Source organism: Nicotiana tabacum, chromosome 18 (genome assembly GCF_000715075.1).
Source record: "Nicotiana tabacum cultivar K326 chromosome 18, ASM71507v2, whole genome shotgun sequence".
Lineage (NCBI taxonomy): Eukaryota > Viridiplantae > Streptophyta > Magnoliopsida > Solanales > Solanaceae > Nicotiana > Nicotiana tabacum.
The window spans coordinates 81,372,783-81,392,398 of NC_134097.1; the positions used below are offsets into that span (position 1 = coordinate 81,372,783).

Genomic DNA, 19,616 nt, shown 5'->3' on the forward strand with positions numbered 1-19,616 from the left:
TGCTTCAGTTACTCCAAAAAGAAAAAAAAGAAAATCAAAAATATATGTTAAAATGGTGTGTTAATTGTTATAGGTGTTAACCAATATGTGTGTAAGTTTATTTTAATTTTTACAATTTTTAGGAATTGTTAGTTTAATTTGTTGATTTGAAAAAAAAAGAGAAGAAAAGGGAAAATCGGATTGGGCCCCAAAATGAGGCCCAAAGCCAAGGCAAGACCCAGTCCAAACCAGGCCTGCCCAGGCACGCCCCCAAAACGACGCCGTATAGGGCGTTCGATCTGAGCCGTCCGTCCAGGCCAATCCAACGGCTCAGGACCTCTTTCAGTAACCCATGTTCAAACCCGACCCAATAACCAATCCGACCCAACCCCTCACTTAAACCAAACGACCCCGTTTAACTATCAAACGACCCCGTCCCATTTCTCAGCATCAGATCTAAGCCGTTGAGATCATCTGATCTAACGGCTCAGATCCGATCAACCTCACCATATATAAACCTTCCCTTACACCCCACGCCCCCTATCCGAACCCCACCCCTCACTCGTCTCCTTCCCCGAACCCTGAAACCCCCAAACCCTAACGCCGCCCTAGTTTCCCTTCCACCAAAACCCGGCGGCATGAACGCCGGTGACCACCCCCTTCACACCCCTAAAGCATCCAACCACCCTAAACACGAATCCACTAACCACGAACCTCGAATCACCTCCTATCGTCTCGAATCTGGATTTGAAGATTCGAGACAAAACTCGATCTATGCCAAACCACCCCATCTTCATACCAGACACTCCCCTGACCTTCCTCGTGAATCTACCCACAACTCCCTAAAAATCAGATCTAGAAATCCAGACTTTAGAACACATGCACCTGGGGAATCCGGCCGGTTTGGACATGGGTTTGAGGTCTAATAGACCTTAATCAAGGTGTTCTCATGTGAGAACACCCTGATTAAAGTTTGTTCGGCCTCAAAAGTTCGAAGTTGAATCAGATTTAGGTCTGTTTGATTTAAACATTTTCGGTAAGTTTTCCTTTCTTTTGTGTTAGTTTTGATTAAGTGGTCAGTATGTTTTCGTTGTGTTTGTTTGTTATTTTTTGTTATTTTTCATTCGGATTTCTTTCATCTCTGTAAAGACCTTTTATTTGGTCAATTGTTTTCTGTGTATGATTTGAATGTATTCTGTGATATACATGTTCGATTAGATTAGTCGTCAAACGAGTTAATTCATATAGCCCCAGTAATTGAACAAAAATTGTCTGATGCCCTTTAGGTCCCTGTATGTGTTGTTTATTTGAACGACTGATCATTACCCGTTATAATTAGTGTAGTCGACTTGATAAATGTCGTCGATTAGTCTCCTACGACTGAATGTTCAAATATTCTGAATGGGCCTGTATTGTGATTTGAATTGGGCATTGCCTGAATATTAGCTTGTAACTACCTTGTAAACAATTAAAAAGCCAGGCTGGGGCAGTTCTGAAATCGAATGGTCAAAGCCCAAAGTGCCCTGATACTGCAATGGGCAAGGCAGTGATAATCAAGGGCTAGCAAGGGTAGTCTGGGGTCTGAAAAGAACAAAAATGATTAGTTTAAATGAGCTGACAAGTAGGGTACAAATTTGGGATTAAATTAATGCCAATGGGGAACAAGACATAAGAGCATGGGAATTTAAAATGAATACTAAAATGAGCCCATAACTCTTGATTAAAGAAAGCCAGGCGTGGGGAACAAAAAGGGCTGGCATCAAAAGATGCTTAGGATGGGCTTAATAGGGATGGGCAGACTGCAAAGTTGAGGATGCAGGCAGCTTAGCTGCACTAGGTGGATTAGCTTATAAATAAGCTGTTTTAGAACATAAGAGAGGGCTGGAGTTTTGAGTCTTAGGTTGGACATTTCTTAGTCTTCAGAAAAGAAAAACAAGAAACACAAAGTCTCGGAATATTGTAACCAAACACTGTCTGAAAATTACATAAGAGTTTATGTTGGTTTAGCTGTCTTGGCCAATTACTGGTGTTTGCCTGTTTGAGCTGCTTGTGGTTGTTGAATTGCTGGGGTGTTTACATTGAATACTCTGCTGTCTCTGCTGGTTCCTACTCTGTTTCTGGGATTTGTTGTTTGTTGCTCGACTACTCGGGAGCTTCATCTTTGTTGGTTGATTTTGTTGCTGTGTTGTTGTTGTGTATCTGTTGTTGTTGTATTTACTACATACTGCCCAGCTGATCATTCCTTTCTTCTTTTGTTCTCTATACCAGGTACATGACTAATACTCTGTCAAATGTAATTGGAAAGTTGAGCATGAATACAAAAGAAAAGACCTGAAGAGTGACTTTTATACATAGATTGTTACATTAGATATCATGTACTGTATAATAATTTTCATTCCTGTTTTGATAATGGAAGTAGCCTGTATGCCCAGTATATATCAATGTAGATTAGCTGAATGTTAGTTTATATATGTATGTTGTTAGGTGAAAATATTCCCAATGTAATAGGTTGTATCTTAGACTTAGTTTAACTGTGTAGTATATTCTTTAATGTAGGCCAAGCATGAAAACTATCCACTACTAGTTAATTTCTTTCCCTTTAATAGGCGATCCCTTTATAACTGATAAACCACGCCAATAGAACCCAGAACAAGTTCACGGCCTCAACCTCACAAGGGTCGAGCCCAGGTCGAAGACAGACCAGGCAGGCCCGCATCGAACGAGCAGTGGCCCAGGTCTGGCCAACCGCGCGTGGGCTGGATTTGGGCCCATGATTATTCGTTTGGCCGACTGTGCACGCAGCTTCGGTCCTGATTTTTAAGCATTTCCTAATTACATTACAAACAACTTGCAAGCATGTAATTAATTAGGACTATCTACTGTTTTTAATTGATAGAGACAAACACGACAAGAAACGTAATTGCTATAGGATATCCTTTAAAAGATAGGAACGAGATGAGCCTCGACGAAAATAAACAAAACGCGCAGATGCGGGGCCCTTGTTAAATGTATATTATTGAAGCATTTAGTTTCCGGGACGGGTTGTTTAGCAAATCTCACAACCCTCCTAAAATAACAATACGTTAGTCTCTTTAGGATGCGCTTTAATAAGCCTTACCTTCTTAAAAACTCGGGTGCACATTTATGTGACCCAAATCCAAATCTCGACGGATTCGAAATGTATTTCTAATCACGGGTACATTGATTGTGACGTGATCCGAGAGGCATATCCATGACGTCGCTAATTCCTTTTAAAAGTAGAACGAGACGAGCCTCATAAAAAATGTACACAGCTATGGGGCCCTCCAACTGTATATATATTAAAACACTTAGAATTCGGGACAGGTCATTTAGCGAATTTTACGGCCCTCCCCAAAACAACCATACGTTAGTTGCTTCAGGCGCGTCTTAAATAATTTATTTTTCTTAATTCGGGTGCACATTTATGTGACCCAAATCCAAATCTCAACCGAGTCGAGATATATCAATAACCACGGGTGCATTGATGTAACGTGGTTCGAGATATGTTTTCACGACGTTGCAAGTCCTATAAAAATAACAGTGAACGATAAAAGCGGGTAAAAGTTAAATTTTGCACATAAGTTCACACTTGTATAAAATCAGATAATCAAGCCGAATATAACAGTTGAGCGACCGTGCTAGAACCACGGAACTCGGAAATGCCTAACACCTTCTCCCGGGTTAACAGAATTCCTTATCCGGATTTCTGGTACGCAGACTGTAATATAGAGTCATTCTTTTCCTCGATTCGGGATTAAAATTGGTGACTTGGGACACCCTAAATCTCCCAAGTGGCGACTCTGAAATAAATAAATAAATCCCGTTCCGATTGTCCTTTAAATTGGAAAAAAACTCCCCTGAGCCCTTTCGGGTGCGGAAAAAGGAGGTGTGACAACTTGTAATGTGGGTGCCAAAGAAAAGGCTTATAGGCTCAAATGGGCTGTCTACAGATAATTTTATATATGGTGGCATAATAACTCAATGGACAATCAAAGGAACGCCTACATCATCTCTTAGACTCACAAAGCTTACTTATTTTACTTCAACTAACACACATGTAATAGAAACCTCACATCACACAATGCACATGACCCCAGTCAGGATGGTTCCATTCCAACTCTCAAGTTTAGGCAAGTAATCAAAAAGTCAAGAAGTATTAAGCAATATAGAACTACATGAACAATGAGTCAAGTAACTGAGAGAAAGCATCAAAGACATGTTATTCAATCTTTCATGGCATCAATTTTCATTAAAACATATTGGGAAGATAATTTGCATGCTAAGGCCTAACTATGCTGGCACAAACAAGTCAAAAGGCACATAAGAGCACTCAAGTTTTCTTCCCTCGATTTTATAAAAAATTAAAAAAACAAAACTACCCGGTTCAAGTTAAATCCCTTGGAAAAGAACCGATGCCAAAAGAAAAACCAAGGGGGATTATTATCTACCTACGACTCAATATAAAAAAAATATTTTTGTATTTTTTTATTGGACCTTAATCCCTCAAGAAAGATGTCCAAGAGATCCATCGTCAGGAAAAGTCCAATTTTTTTAGTCAAACTAACACAACTAAATTATCATAGAAAATCACCCAGACAATCTTCTCACCCCACACTTAAAATTGTGCACTGTCCCCAATACACACCATAAATAACAAGAAGGTGAAAGAAACTCCCTGATAGGCCAAAGGCCGAAGCATTAGCAGCTTATGGGATACTCAGACTTCTCCCAAGCCTGGTCCTTCGTGCGGATACCTCACACTTAGTTCCAACCATCTGGTTTGCTTTTGCATCCTTCTAATGGCTTTCCTTTCCATGCTCCTACAATATTAAAAAAACTACATTACAAAAAAATAACACAACTAAACAGAAAGTAAACAAATAAAAAAAGCAATAATGTTGGGTTGCCTCCCAACAAGCGTCTAATTTAACGTCGCGACACGACGCAAATTACTTTTTGACTCCGCCTCAAGATTATGAATTGAACCCCAAGTTTTACTTCAAGCTTATGATTATGCTCTTGGGGCGGTACAAATTCTTGAGAGCCAAAAAATAAATAAATTCTCATGCACTTTTTGGCTTTCAACCGAGGAGTGTCACCTTGCCTAGACAGCCTTGGAAATTTCAAAATATAAGGCTCATCTACATCTTCCTTTGACTCATTTTTGTGCTCATATGAATCAATTCTCATTTCACCATCTAAACATAATGTAGAGAAGTGTTTGGAATGAGGTGCAACACGCTCAAATACATGAACTTCAATATTTTCGACCTCCTCAACACCAATCACACTAGAGTCAACTAAATTTGTATCTTCAATATCCTTTGCTGACTCTAGTATTACTTCTTCAACATCGACATCTTCAAATTCTAGTTAGATAGATTGTTGGTGTTCTACTCTGACCTCCTCCATTTGCACTTCAATTTCTGTATCTAATTCATGCTCTTCTTGGCTATTATATCCAATATTGGCTTGTTGAGCATTAAATGCTTCATCCAATTGACTCACTTGTGCCTCCAGGTTACAAATAGTAGCATCTTGCCTTTGTATGTATAGTTGTTTCTCATCATTTTATTCCACAAGGCACCTTAGCATATCCTTGATTTCTTTCATATTATCATCCCTGGGTTATTTGTTCCCGTTAACTTCACAAGAAAAAGTAGAACCATCATACTAAGGGATTGGGGGAAGATAAGAAATATAAGTACAATCATGAAAGTGACCATCTTGATTACCACGTAAATCACACACATTCCATACATAAGATTGAGTTGGGCACATAACTCGCTCTTAGGAATATTTTGATAATTTTGCCATGGGTGATTTCCTCCACAATATGCATAAGGAGGATCAAAAGTAGAATTACCAACATCAAAACTTTCATAATTCCAAGATGCCATGTATCTCAAATCAAAAATAAAATCAAAACAAAATAAATAAAATAAAAGTTCAAACTTGATACCAAGCAATATTTACAGCTACAGCTACACCGTTAGTTCCCCGGCAATGGCGCCAAAATTTGATCACGTCCAACTATGCCTTATAAAAAGGACTAAGTGGTAGTTACAAATATAATCCGATTTACAACTCCGGAGCCGAATCTTTCAGAAAACTAAGGCTTAGCTATAGTTGTTCAATATTGCTAAGAAACACAAGTTCAAACAATTTCCTCATTATAAAGATTATAATATTTATTTCTAACTAATTAATTAACAACTATTATAAAGCAACAAAATTATCACTAACAAGGATGAAATTTGAGACAAGACTAAGGAGGTCTAGAGTTATGATTTCCCAATTGTCAGAATCCTTCCCGCTATGTTTTCTATAATTTCGCCTAAGTATTCTCTGCCGATCGTGAATACTTCGGGTGTTATAATTCTCTTCCGAGAAACTACTACAATTTACTAGACATATTCTTCCGAACTACGCTAGCTAGCACTAATTCACCGCTCACTAAAGTCGCACCAAGGTTTCGTTATTTCTAATCCCACTTTTAAACCCTCCGTATTGATTCCTCACATGCGTTAGGAGTGATGTTGTTCAACAACTACCTAAATATGTATTATTTTCCAAGTAATAGATACTAAATAGGCACAATCAATTGATGTCATTCAATCAACAACAATAAACCCGTAGTTGAACAAGTAGAGAAATCCAACGGCTCAATTATATAAAACGCAATAGAAAAATCATACTTCAAAAGGTTTCATCAAACCCCATTTGAGAAAGTTTAGCTACTCATAACCATACTAACAATCATGATAATAATTGAAAGCATTAAAATACAGATTAAGGAAGAACAGAAGAGAAAACTCTTGTGATTCGTCTTCCAAGTGTTCTCGTAGCTTTCTTGCCTCTCCAATAATGTCTCCTCCCTAAGAAATAGGTTCAAAACCCCTTTTATACATGTTGGGGGCATGTAGGGTCGAAACTACCAAGTCCTAGCTAAAATGGCATAAAATCCGTCCATATCCATCTCGCTTGGCGCCTAGCACCAATCAGGACGTCGAAATTTTTCACTATTCTGCCTTTGGCGTTTTGGTTGGTGCCTGGCACCAACCTTGGGCTCATACTCCCTCTAAATTCTTCTGTTTTTAATTCACTTTGCATGCAAGCTTGCCAAATCAATTCAAAGTGACTCCTACACATATAAACATCATTATTAAGCTCGAGTCACAAATATTACACCAAAGTTAACAAGATTGAGGTATAATGCACGGCAAATTACATGCGAAAACATGGATTTTTAGCCTAACATCAACAAAACTCACCTAGTTGCACAAAACATTCTTTGCGAATGCGATACTCTAGTCGCGAACGCGATTCACAATCTCCAGCGACCTATGCGAACATGGAGTCTCTTACGCGAATGCAGATAACAAATCTCGTGATGCCCCTTCCAACTATCCTTATATGGGATCACGGAACATAGCATGCGAACGTGAAAGCAAAAGTCTTCCAAGCTTCGCGTACGTGGTCGCATCATCGCGAATATGAAGAACAAATGAATGCTACCAAATTATCTCTATGCAAACGCGACTCCTTAGTAGCGATCGCGATGAAGAACACCAGATATCGGCTGACAACAAACCCAAAACAAGGAGATATGGACCATAGCCCATCCAAAACATACCCAAGGCCCCAAGGACCCTGTTCAATAATACCAACCACTCCCATAACAAATGTGGACCTGCTCGGGGCCTCATATCACACCAAACAACATCAAAACTACGGATCACACTTCAATTCAATCCTAATGAACTAATGAACTTTCAACTTCCAACACTCACGCCGAGTCATATCAATTCAACTCAGAATGACCTCAAATTTTGTATGCAAGTACCAAATGACACAACTGACCTATACCATCTCACAGAATCACAATCCAAACCCGATATCAACAAAGTCAATTCCCGCTTAAACCTTTCAACCTTCCAAACCTTCAACTTTCTAATTTTCGCCAAAAAACATCATATCAATCTACAGACCTCCAAATCTAAATCCGGACACATGCCTAAGTCCAAAATCACCATATGAAGCTAATAGAATCATCAAAATACCATTTCAGAGTCGTCTTCAAAAAAGTCAAACTCCGGTCAATTCTTACCACTTAAGTTTCTAAAACAAGGATCATTCTTCCAAATAAATCCCAAATCACCCGAAAACTGAAACCGACCATACACGCAAGTCAGAATGCATAATACGAAGCTACTCAAGACCATAAACCATCGAACGGAACTTTAAAGCTCATAACGATCAGTCGGGTCATCACATTCTCCCCCTCATAAACAAACGTTCTTCCTCGAACGTGCCAAGAACCGTTCCAAAGTCATCAAATCACAAAATGAACTCACCATACACATACTCACGGGTGATCCCAAGTCACCCCAATCCACATAGGCCCGACAACAACATCTCAACTAAAGATTATTCCTTTCAGCCATAGCGATAAGCGTTAGAACCAAATTTCAGCATTTGATCATACCCTAAAGACCCGATCCCCTCACATATACCCTGTATCAACCTCAACCAGCTATAACAAACCATAAGTATGCTCACACGGTATAACTAGACGACGGAGAACATCACTTATATGCGCATAGCAATAATTCTGATCATAATAGCTGCCCAATAATCAACCTCGTATCAACTACAACCCTGCTTTAAACCTTCCCAACACTTCCAATGATGTAAGAAACATGTAAATCTCATAACCACTCACCCAATCAACAAGTTACACCCAATGCCACCTAGGCACATACCTTGCAATCTAAACCCCAACAAGCACAACTCGAATATAACTGAATATGAAAAAAGAAATGCATGGGAGAACTATTGAACAAGTAGATCAGGTACGACTCCCCATCGGTATCATACTACGAATCTGTTCCACAATGGAGAAACAAAACATATGAACTAATCACAAGGATCTTATCCTAATATGTCACAACCCCAATTTCCCTCCGTAAGATGTCATGATGACACCTAGTCTCTACGACTAGGTAAGCCTAACATTCAATAATAGCTTGATAGAAATAATTAACAAAAATACTAAAACAAGTCTAATAAACACATAAAATCTCCCGAAATAGAATCTCAACAAATACTTTCCCAAACTGGTGGAACTGAGTCATAAGCTCTACAGAGTAAGCTAAAATGGCTATTGCATCACTGTCTGAATGAAAATACAACACGAAGTAAAGATAAAGGAAAATGGCTTCGAGGCATGCGACCGTTGAGCAAACATACCTTGAAGTCTCTGTAAAGGAGCTAAAAGCCGCTTACTAACGTCCGACACGAGCAGATGTACCTGGATCTGCACAAAAAGATGTGCAGCAACGTAGTATGAGTACATCACAATGGTACCCAATAAGTATCAAACCTAACCTCGGTAGAGTAGTGACGAGGCCAGGTTAAGACACCTGCTAGGATATCACACACAGAGTGAAAACAAAATAACAAGAACTAGTGGAAATCGGAGAAATATGTAATATGAAACAAGTCGACAATACATGCTAATGAAAGGGTTGTAATCATAGAAATAACATAAATGAAACAACTGAGAAGAACCACAATGGTCATATACGGACAACAACTAATAGAACAGGAAAGATCAAAATAGCAAGAAGTGTTCTCACCCAATAACTCTTTGCAACAAGATTAAAAAACAAGAATCACAACGAGGTACCACCTCGCATACAATAAGAATCACAATCGGCGTACCGCCTCGTATATAGCAAGAATCACAATCGAGGTACCGTCTCATATTCACATTTCTCAATTTCAATCACAATCTTTCCTTATACCGCCGTGTGAGCCTTACATTTAAATAGTTTTGAAAATAGTTTTCCCGAAATAGCTACACGCACTTTAGACCACCTTATGACGCCGTGTGGCTTCACGTAATTCTCTTACAAGCAATATGCACGCAAGTCCCACCTTATTCCGCCACATGCACATTAACCCCTAGCCTTATACCGCCCCATGTGCGTCAATATCACATCACAATAACAAATCGAACCACAAGTACCCATATATCACAACTTGCCAATAATCAACAATATCAAAGTTTCCACAATAATAGCCCATGTCTCCACCACAACGTGTACAAAAATATCAACAATAACAATGAATGCAAAATTCTCAACAAGAAAGATATCTCATAAATTAACAACTTCGCCTCAATGTGATACAACTTTCAGAACTTCAACACTAATAACTCAACCATGAGAAAGATAATGTCTAACCACGAACTAAATACAAATAACTCGCAATGGGAAAGAAAACATGACTTCAAATAAGAATAATAACAATGAAAGAGATAACTTGTAAAAATGACTTCAAATAATGATAATCAACGATAAAAGAGATAACATGTACAATGACTTCAAATAATGATAATCAACAATGAAAGAGATAATATGTAACAATAAAAAGGACAACAAGTTCAATTAAAGCATGGGAGCAATTCAAGTAGGATGTAGAACAAGTGTTAAACAAGTCATTTAAGGCATGTAAGGATAGACTAACACAAGTAAGAATAGATTGACTATGAGAATTTAGAACATGATATGACGTTTCAATTAAAGCATGGAAAAAGTTTAAGTAGCCTAAACCGGTTAAATACCACGTACAACCCGTGTACCCACTCGTCACCTTATGTACACGGCTTTCACATAGCACAATAGACACAATCAATCCCAAATCTTAAAGAGTAGTTCCCCTACACAAAGTTAGGCAAGATACTTACCTCAACTAGGCAAATTCAACCTTTGAAAATAGTTTTCCCCCTAAAATTTGCCTCTGCACGGCTCAAATCTAACCAAAATCGACTTGATGTCATCAAACAATGCAAGGAAAATTAATTACAATAGATCAAACTATGATCTTTACACTTTTTTCAAAAAGTTAACCCAAGGTTGCCTAGTCAAAACTCGGGTCTAATGATGGATTCCAACTACCCGTGACTCCGCGAGTTCATATATATGATTAGTTTAGAAATTCGAGTCCAAATCGACTCTCAAAAGTCAAATTCTTATTTTTAAAGAACTTGGCATAGTTTCACATGATTTTGATATTAAAATCTAAGATATATTGATGGAATATGATTGGAAATAGATTAGAATCACTTAACCAAAGGGTCTGAATCAACCCGAAAGCTTTGTGAAACGAAACTAACCAACCACACAAGTCATAAAGTTATAAACACATATGTATGAAGCATCCAAACGGGTAATATGTCGCAATTACACAAAATGACCAGTCGGGTCGTTACATTATCCCCTCTTAAAACAAACGTTCATCCTCGACGTGCATAAGGACATACATGAACTGATAAATAGATAAGGATAACGACTCCACATGTCTTTCTCGGTCTCCTAGGCCGCCTCTTCGGCTGGATGACCCTTCCAGTGAACCTTCACTGAAGCAATATTCTTTGCTCTCAACTTCCGAACCCGTCTGTCCAAGATAGTCAGCGACTCCTTAATATAAGTCAAATCCTCGTCCAATTGGACTGTGCTGAAGTCTAAAACATGAGACAGATCATTATAATACTTTTGGAGCATAGAGACATGGAATACGGATGAACTGTAGGCAAACTAGGTGGCAACGCAAGCTTGTAGGTCACCTCACCAATCCTCTCAAGGATCTCAAAAGGTCCGATATACCTTGGGCACAACTTTTCCTTCTTCCCAAACCTCATCACATCCTTCATGGGTGAAACCCTAAGCAAGACTCTCTCTCCAACCAAGAATGAAACATCATAAGCCTTCCGATTCGCATAACTCTTCTATCTAGATTGGGTTGTACGAAGATGATCCTGGAATAACTTGACCTTCTCAGAGGCATCTCGAACCAAATATGTGCCTAATAACTTAGCCTCTATCAGATCAAATCAACCAACTGGGGAACGACACTGTCTCCCATATAAGGCCTTATAAGGAGCCATCTGAATACTCTATTGCTAGCTATTATTGTAGGCAAAGTCCGCAAATGGCAAGAACTGATCTTAAGAACCCCAAAATCCATAAGCAGGCACGAAGCATATCCTCCAATATCTGAATGGTGCGCTCGGATTGTCTGTCCATCTGGGGGAGAGGGGGAATATTGTACTCAACTCAACCCGTATGCCTAGCTCACGCTGTACAACTCTCCAGGAACACAATGTGAACTGCGTACCCCAGCTAGAGATGATGGATACCGAAACACCATTAAGTCGGACAATCTCGTGGATATAGATCTGAGCCAGTTGTTCTGAAGAATAGGTAATCACTACCGGAATGAAATAAGCCAACTTGGTCAACCTGTCTATAATCACCCATACCGCGTCAAAATTTTTCTCGAGTCTATGAAGCAAACCATCTGGACTCTAATGCTCATACTTCACTTTATGATAATTTAGGCACCAAGCTACATACTCTACTATGTCTTTCTTCATTCTCCTCCACCAATAGTGCTACCTCACATCTTGATACATCTTAGCGGCACTCAGATGAATGGAGTACTGCAAACTGTGGGCCTCCTCAAGAATACTCACACAACCTATCCACATTGGGCACACATAATCGGCCATGCATCCGCAACACACCATCATCTCCAATAGAAACCTCTTTGGCATCGCCATGCTGAACTGTGTCTTTAAGGACAAGAAAATGGGGGTCGTCCTACTGATGCTCTCTAATGCGATCATATAGAAAAGACCGAGAAACCACGCAAGCAAGAACTCGACTGGGCTCCAAAACATCCAATCTAACAAACTAGTTGGCCAAGACCTGAACATCTAGGGCTAGTGGCCTCTTTGGTGCCGGTAGATATGATAAACTGCCCGACCTCTCTGCCTTTTGACTCAAAGCATCGACCATATTGGCCTTCCTGAGATAATATAGAATGGTGATATAATAGTCCTTAAGCAACTCTAACCATCTCGGCTGTCACAAGTTAAGATCTTTCTATTTGAACAGATATTGTAGGCTCCGATGGTTGGAAAAGACCTCACAATGGACACTGTACAAAAGCGCCGCCAAATCTTCAATGCATGAACAATAGCTGCCAACTCCAAGTCGTGGACCGGATAATTCTTCTCATGGGTCTTCAGCTGTCTAGATGCGCAGGCAATCACCATACCGCCCTGCATCAACACTGCGCCAAGGCCAACACTAGCTGTCACACCTCTTTTTTGCCACATAACCCTATTACGCGGTTGAGTTAGAAGAGTTTTTCCAATTAAAAAGACGTTTTGAAAAGGGATTATTTATTATTTAGAGTTGCCACTTGGAATTGAGTTTTGGTGTTCTAAGTCACCTTTTATTTGAATCCCCTTTCAAAAGGAATGCTTGACTCTTATTTATGGTCTACGAAAACAAAAGACTAAGTAAGAAATTCCGTTGATCGAGGGGAAGGTGTAAGGCACCCCTCGAGTCCCGTGGTTCTAGCACAGTCGCTTTATTGACTAATGAGGCTTAAATCAATTTTTAGCTATTCTTGAATTTTATTGATTATGGCTCATTTATTACCGCTTAATTAATTATTATATTTTTATTAATTGTATTCACCAAGATGCGGAACACACACGAGGTACTTCTTTGAAATTAAGTGTTAAACTAAGATATAGAATGTACACATGGTTATAACACAATTATTTCAAATCTAAAGGCATCGAGACGCGGAATGCGCACATGACCCTTTTATTACTTGAGCATATCAATCCAAGGTTCGGGTATGAACACATGGGCTAATAGCGTATTTAAAATATTTAATTATTTTATCTCTTTTAGATCCGAGATATTTATTTATGTGCTTTTTCTTTTACTCATCGCTATGAGTCTTGAGTTAATTCGTAACTCATCTCGCACCCTCACAATTATTTATTATCTCTCTAATTATTTATTTCTCACAAAGGTTTTAGAATCAATATGCATCCCGCATCGCTCCCTCAGTTTTCATTATGTGCAAAAGATATACTACACTTAATATAAATCTTTAAACATGGCATCGATTTTGATAAATAATAAAAAGCCAACTTATTAATGTTAGATGCAAGTATATATCTAATGAATATGCTCTGGAATTAAGCAACTCTAAAAAAAAAAAAAAATTTAACCGTTAACTTAAACAATTTACCAATTGTAAATAAAAAAATAAAATAAATAATGATGAAAATTATTCTCCAGCTTGTCTTCAAATGAACATTTAGAAGTCAAATGAAGAAAAAAAAAATCAACGTAAAGCTTTTCACAAAATCTAAGGAAAATTTCTTAAGATACGTCAATGACGTTATTTGAAATTTTAACACCATATTTATCCTAACAACTAATTCAAATATCATTTTAGCACTAGTACATGAACTTTCAAACAAAATACATAATTAATTACCTAAGAATCTATAATGAGACTAATGAAATTTTTTGACATGCATCTTTACTTAAAAATAAAAGAAGAAGAAGAAAAATGGACAACATATTAGTTGGTGTAGCCAATTTATTATAAAACTTAAAGCTACTGATTCTAGCTACTTAGAAAGAAACAAAATTCGGCAACCCAAATAATAGAATGAACCATGAAAATTTTTTAACAACGATATTTCAATATCCAAAATGAACCAAATTCTGAAGTGTCAAACAGATGTAAAACAACGTTAATGAGAAAATCATAAACACACTTCATACATAATAATAAAAGAAAAAAAAAACTTAGAAGATTTCCTTCTCTTAAAATGTTTCAAACAACACAGAATTCATGCATCTCTAAATAACTTTTCAAAATCCAAAACTAGAACTTAAAATAAGTAAAAGATGAATAGATAATATAGAAGAGAACCTGTAGAGCAAAGCTTTTTCAATATGTAAGAGAGAAGCCACAGAAAAATTTTACAGTGACGAAATCCAAGCGACAAACAGAAGCGAGAGGAGATAGTAACCCCGATCAAGACTAAAACCTTTGAGCAAAACCGGAACCCGAACGATAAACCGAACGTCGACTAAAATTTCAAACTCTATTTCAACTCCATCCTCTCCTCTTTAAATTTCTTCCTCGTTTTTACTTCTTCTGTTCTTCACCTCCGCCCCCTTTTTAACTCAAACTACTGATATATATAAGAATCCCCCCACCAAAGGGTCTGTTAGTGTTAAAGTTTAATGGAGTAAGTAATGGGGTTTAATGGGGGAAACGTGGGTTGTGTAAAGAGTGGGGGATAGGAACGTGAGGGAATGGGGAAGTTAGGGGATCAGATTTTTTTTTTTTTGAGGGGGTTTTGTTTTCGTTCCTTTTTAGCTTTTTCCTTCTTTTTTTTATAACTTTTTACTAACTCTCTTTTTATTAAAAAAAATGAAAGTAATATATATATTAAATATCTGACTTACTTTTAGACTTAAAGAAACTATATAAATAAGGAAACTCAATATTTACACTAAAGTTTAAATTATACTAAGAAAAATACTACTATAACTTACATTTAAAATAAGAAGAAACTAAATTTATATATATATTCTTCTATTTAAACATAGGAACAAATCTTATATTCTAAGAATGTGAATATTTTTGTAGTTTTTAATTTTCTTAAATAAAACCTATTAAGAGTAAGATAAACATTTAAAATATTAACATTAGACCTAAAAAGAAATATTTACACTAAAATAGTATAGAATTTGAGTGTGGTAAAAAATTAGGTGTTCACAAATACACAGTATAAGACTCCAAACTCATAGGCAACACCAACACTGGGGTTGTAGTCAAAGCAGTCTTGAGCTTTTGAAAGCTCGTCTCACACTCCTCGGACCATCTGAAAGGAGCACCCTTCTGGGTCAATCTAGTCATAGATGCTATAATAGATGAGAAACCCCCTATGAAACGGTGATAATACCTGGTAAAACCAAGGAAACTCTAAATCTCAGTAGCTAAAGATGGTCTGGGCCAACTCTGCACTGCTTCAATCTTCTTCGGATCTACCTTGATCCCCTCACTCAACACCACATGACCCAAAAATGCCACCGAATCAAGCCAGAATTCACACTTTGAGAATTTTTTATACAACTTCTTTTCTCTAAAGGTCTAGAGCACAATCATCAAATTCTACTCACGATCCTCCCGGCTCTAGGAGTACACCAAGATGTCGTCAATAAACACAATGATGAATGAATTAAGATAGGGCTGGAATACGTTGTTCATCAAGTGCATGAATGTTGCTGGGGTATTGGTCAGCCCAAATGACATCACAAGGAACTCGTAGTGGCCATATCCGGATCTCAAATCATTAACTGATGATAACATGACTGCAAATCAATCTTTGAGAATACTCTGGCACCTTCTAGCTGGTCAAATAAGTCTCCAATACGTGGCAATGGATACCTATTTTTCACTTCACCTTGTTCAACTGCTGATAATTAGTACACATGTGCATATAACCATCCTCCTCCTTCTTCTTCTTCTTCTTCTTCTTAAAAAACAAGACCGGAGCACCCCACGGAGACATACTAGGCCGAATAAAACCCTTATCAATCAACTCTTGCAACTACTCATTTAACTCTTTCAACTCTACTGGGGCCATACGATATGGTGGAATAGAAATGGGCTGAGTGCCCGACAACAAGTTAATACAAATTGATATCCCTATCGAGCAACATGCCTAGAAGATCCACTGGAAATACATTTGGGAAGTCTCTCACTACCGGAACTGAATCAACGGTAAGAGTATCAACACTGACATCTGTCACGACCCAAACTGGAGGATCATGACTAGCACCCGGGCCATACTTGCCGAGAACCAACGTACATTTTATCTAACCTTCCTTATTATCTTTAAGGCCCGACGAGATCATTATAAATGGTAGGTATGTATCATGAACAACAAACAATGAAATATAATGGAATGAACATACATAACATGGGATGACAAGACAACTAAGAATCTACATATAAGGTACGAGCTACCACACTCCCATGAAAGACTATACAACAAAAATTAGCCGACAAGGCATACCAAACTATACATGAGTCGACACCTGTCTATGAGCCTCTAAAAGAGTATAAGTGCTGCAACATTACCGGAACAGGTCCCTGACATACCCATAATATCTATAATAAATATGCATACCAAGACCACGACAAGTTAGAAGAAGGGATCTCGCCAATAACCGCTGACCTGAAAAGCTTACTGTGGTGGGGGGGCTGCGTCTACCTGTCTATCAGGACTTGCAGCATGACATGTAACGTCCACAAATATAAAGGATGTCAGTATGAATAAAGTACTGAATATGTAAGGCAGGAAAGCATAAGTAAGAACAATAATGTAAACATGATAGAGAATATACAACCCGTAACATCTGGATACCTTTGAGGGCTAATGACATGAAATGCGTGATACATACATATATATACATAAACTTTTAAAACATATGCCTCTGTGGGCATCATCATCATCATATCGTACTCGGCCATAATAGGCTCGGAAAAATGTACCCGGCCACGTGGAGCTCGGTAAAACCCAACTAATCAGTGATTGCACAATGGGTGTCGTACCTGACCGACTATAGCGCGACTCAGTAGAGTAAAATAGATACATATATATAATACATGTAGGACTTATTGGAATTATATTCTGAACCTTTCAGAGTGACGTAAGGTTGATATTCTCCGTACACGTTATTAGGAATAACTCTTCATCAAGAATCTTAAAAGAATCAAGAAGTACCAACAACCTGATAACATAAGAATAAGAGAAGCTACCTCAACATCAATTGTTCCATAAGAAGGGAAAAAATGTAAGTACTGCTAGCTTCTAAGAGTAGAGTACCTTTGGAAGCTCACTCATTGCATTATGTACAATCGAAGTCATGCAAAAGAAGGAAAGGGATAACATCACATACCTTGTATATGTACTGCCCAACCTGAAGCTATGAAAAATGTCACGAATCCTTAGTCTTGTATTGAGTATAACCCACGAAACCTGGTCCTTCTTCATTAAAAATCAGTTCCTCAACGTGGCTACAATAAGGAGAAAGAGAAACTAGCAAGCTATCCAGACTTTTTGGCACTAGAATCACGTCGTAACACTCGAAATACCCTAGTTTTTATGTGGGATTTTTGGGGAGGAGTTGTAGGGGTTCAATTTGGTTTTCAAGGTCTGAAAGATGGGTGAAATAAATTAGTTGATAATCCTTTAAAATTCCCCTCTTGGCCGAATTTGGGGCTTTTAATTGAGTCCTCTCATTTTGGCAAGTAGGTGATACACCTACTTGTCAACTACCAATCTGCGTAGTCTCGCAAAAATGCAAATATCTCTATACTCCAAGATCTTATTGACAAACAGTTTTATACGTTGGAAACTAGACTCATATATCTTCAATTTGGTGGGTAGATCACCATGTAGTTCCAATTAAATTGGGAGAAAAGCTTAGGAATATTTGACCTAAAGTTTAAGTAATTGCGACAACTTTTATCGACGTTTGTTTCATAACTCGTTTAATTTCAAGACTTATGATACGAACATTACATGATTCAAATACCTTAAAACACGACCTCTTTAGAATATTAGCACCCCTAGGTTTACCTAAAAATACGGGTTACAACATCCTTGATTCGTTTAACTTCTAATACTTGTTAACCACACCTTATACACCCTTGTATTATTTAAGACCAATAGGATTAACTTCTTATTATCTCAAAGATAATATCTTCTCAGATTTATGTCGACAAACTAATGTCATGAACCAACGTACATGAATATGGGTTGTAACACTCTCCCCCCTTAGGAACATTCGTCCTCGAATGTAAGGGTATATGGGGAGTCTAAATCATCGTGGATTCCAACATAAATTTCTAGCTGAGTTTCCTCTATAAAATTGACACTAGCAAAACTTGCAAGCAGTTAAACCCAACATATGGACTCACAAGACTATAGAAAGCATTATGGATTTATATATTATATGCATATCACCATTTTGTATTAATGAAGAGTATTCTCAAGCTATTGTTTACCTCATAGAGTCATTTCACCCTCTAATGTGTCAGGCGTTCCCCTGGTATCCTCGTTATCTTCATTCTAGAATAGGTAATGGTATTTAGACTTCATCTTCTCTTCTGCTTCCCATGTCATTTCTTCCATATTCTTGTTCCTCCACAATACTTTGACAGAAGCTACATCCTTTGTTATCAGCTTGCGGACTTGTCGATCTAATATAGCCACTGGCACTTCTTCATATGATAGATCCTCTGTAACTTGTACATCTTTGATAAAGACAACCCGAGAAGGGTCTCCAATACATTTCCTTATCATAGATATATGGAATACCGGGTGGATAAATTCCAATTCAGATGGCAATTCTAACTCATAAGCAACCTGTCCAATTCGTCGAAGAATTTTGTACAGATCGATATACCGTGGACTCAGCTTACACTTCTTCCCAAAATGCATAACACCCTTCATCGGCGATATCCTTAGGAAAACTCAATCACCAACCTCAAACTCCAGATCACGATGTCGGACATCGGAATAAAACTTTTTCCTGCTTTACGCCGTCCTCAGCCGCTCTTGTATCAGTTTCACCTTTTCGAAGGCTTGGTGAATCAAATCTGGCCCATATAGTTCTTTTTCACCGACTTTGAACCATCCAAGTGGT

General features: G+C 38.1%; 1 long non-coding RNA gene across 1 annotated transcript; it reads right to left on the reverse strand.

Moving 5' to 3' along the window:
* Positions 1-1,911: 1,911 nt before the first annotated feature.
* On the reverse strand, positions 1,912-15,238 carry LOC142172931 (uncharacterized). Its single transcript, XR_012702160.1, has 3 exons — positions 14,821-15,238; positions 9,253-9,319; positions 1,912-4,820 (listed from the first exon to the last, which is right to left on the reverse strand). It is a non-coding gene; the product is annotated as an uncharacterized LOC142172931 (long non-coding RNA).
* Between the last annotated feature and the right edge of the window lie 4,378 nt (positions 15,239-19,616).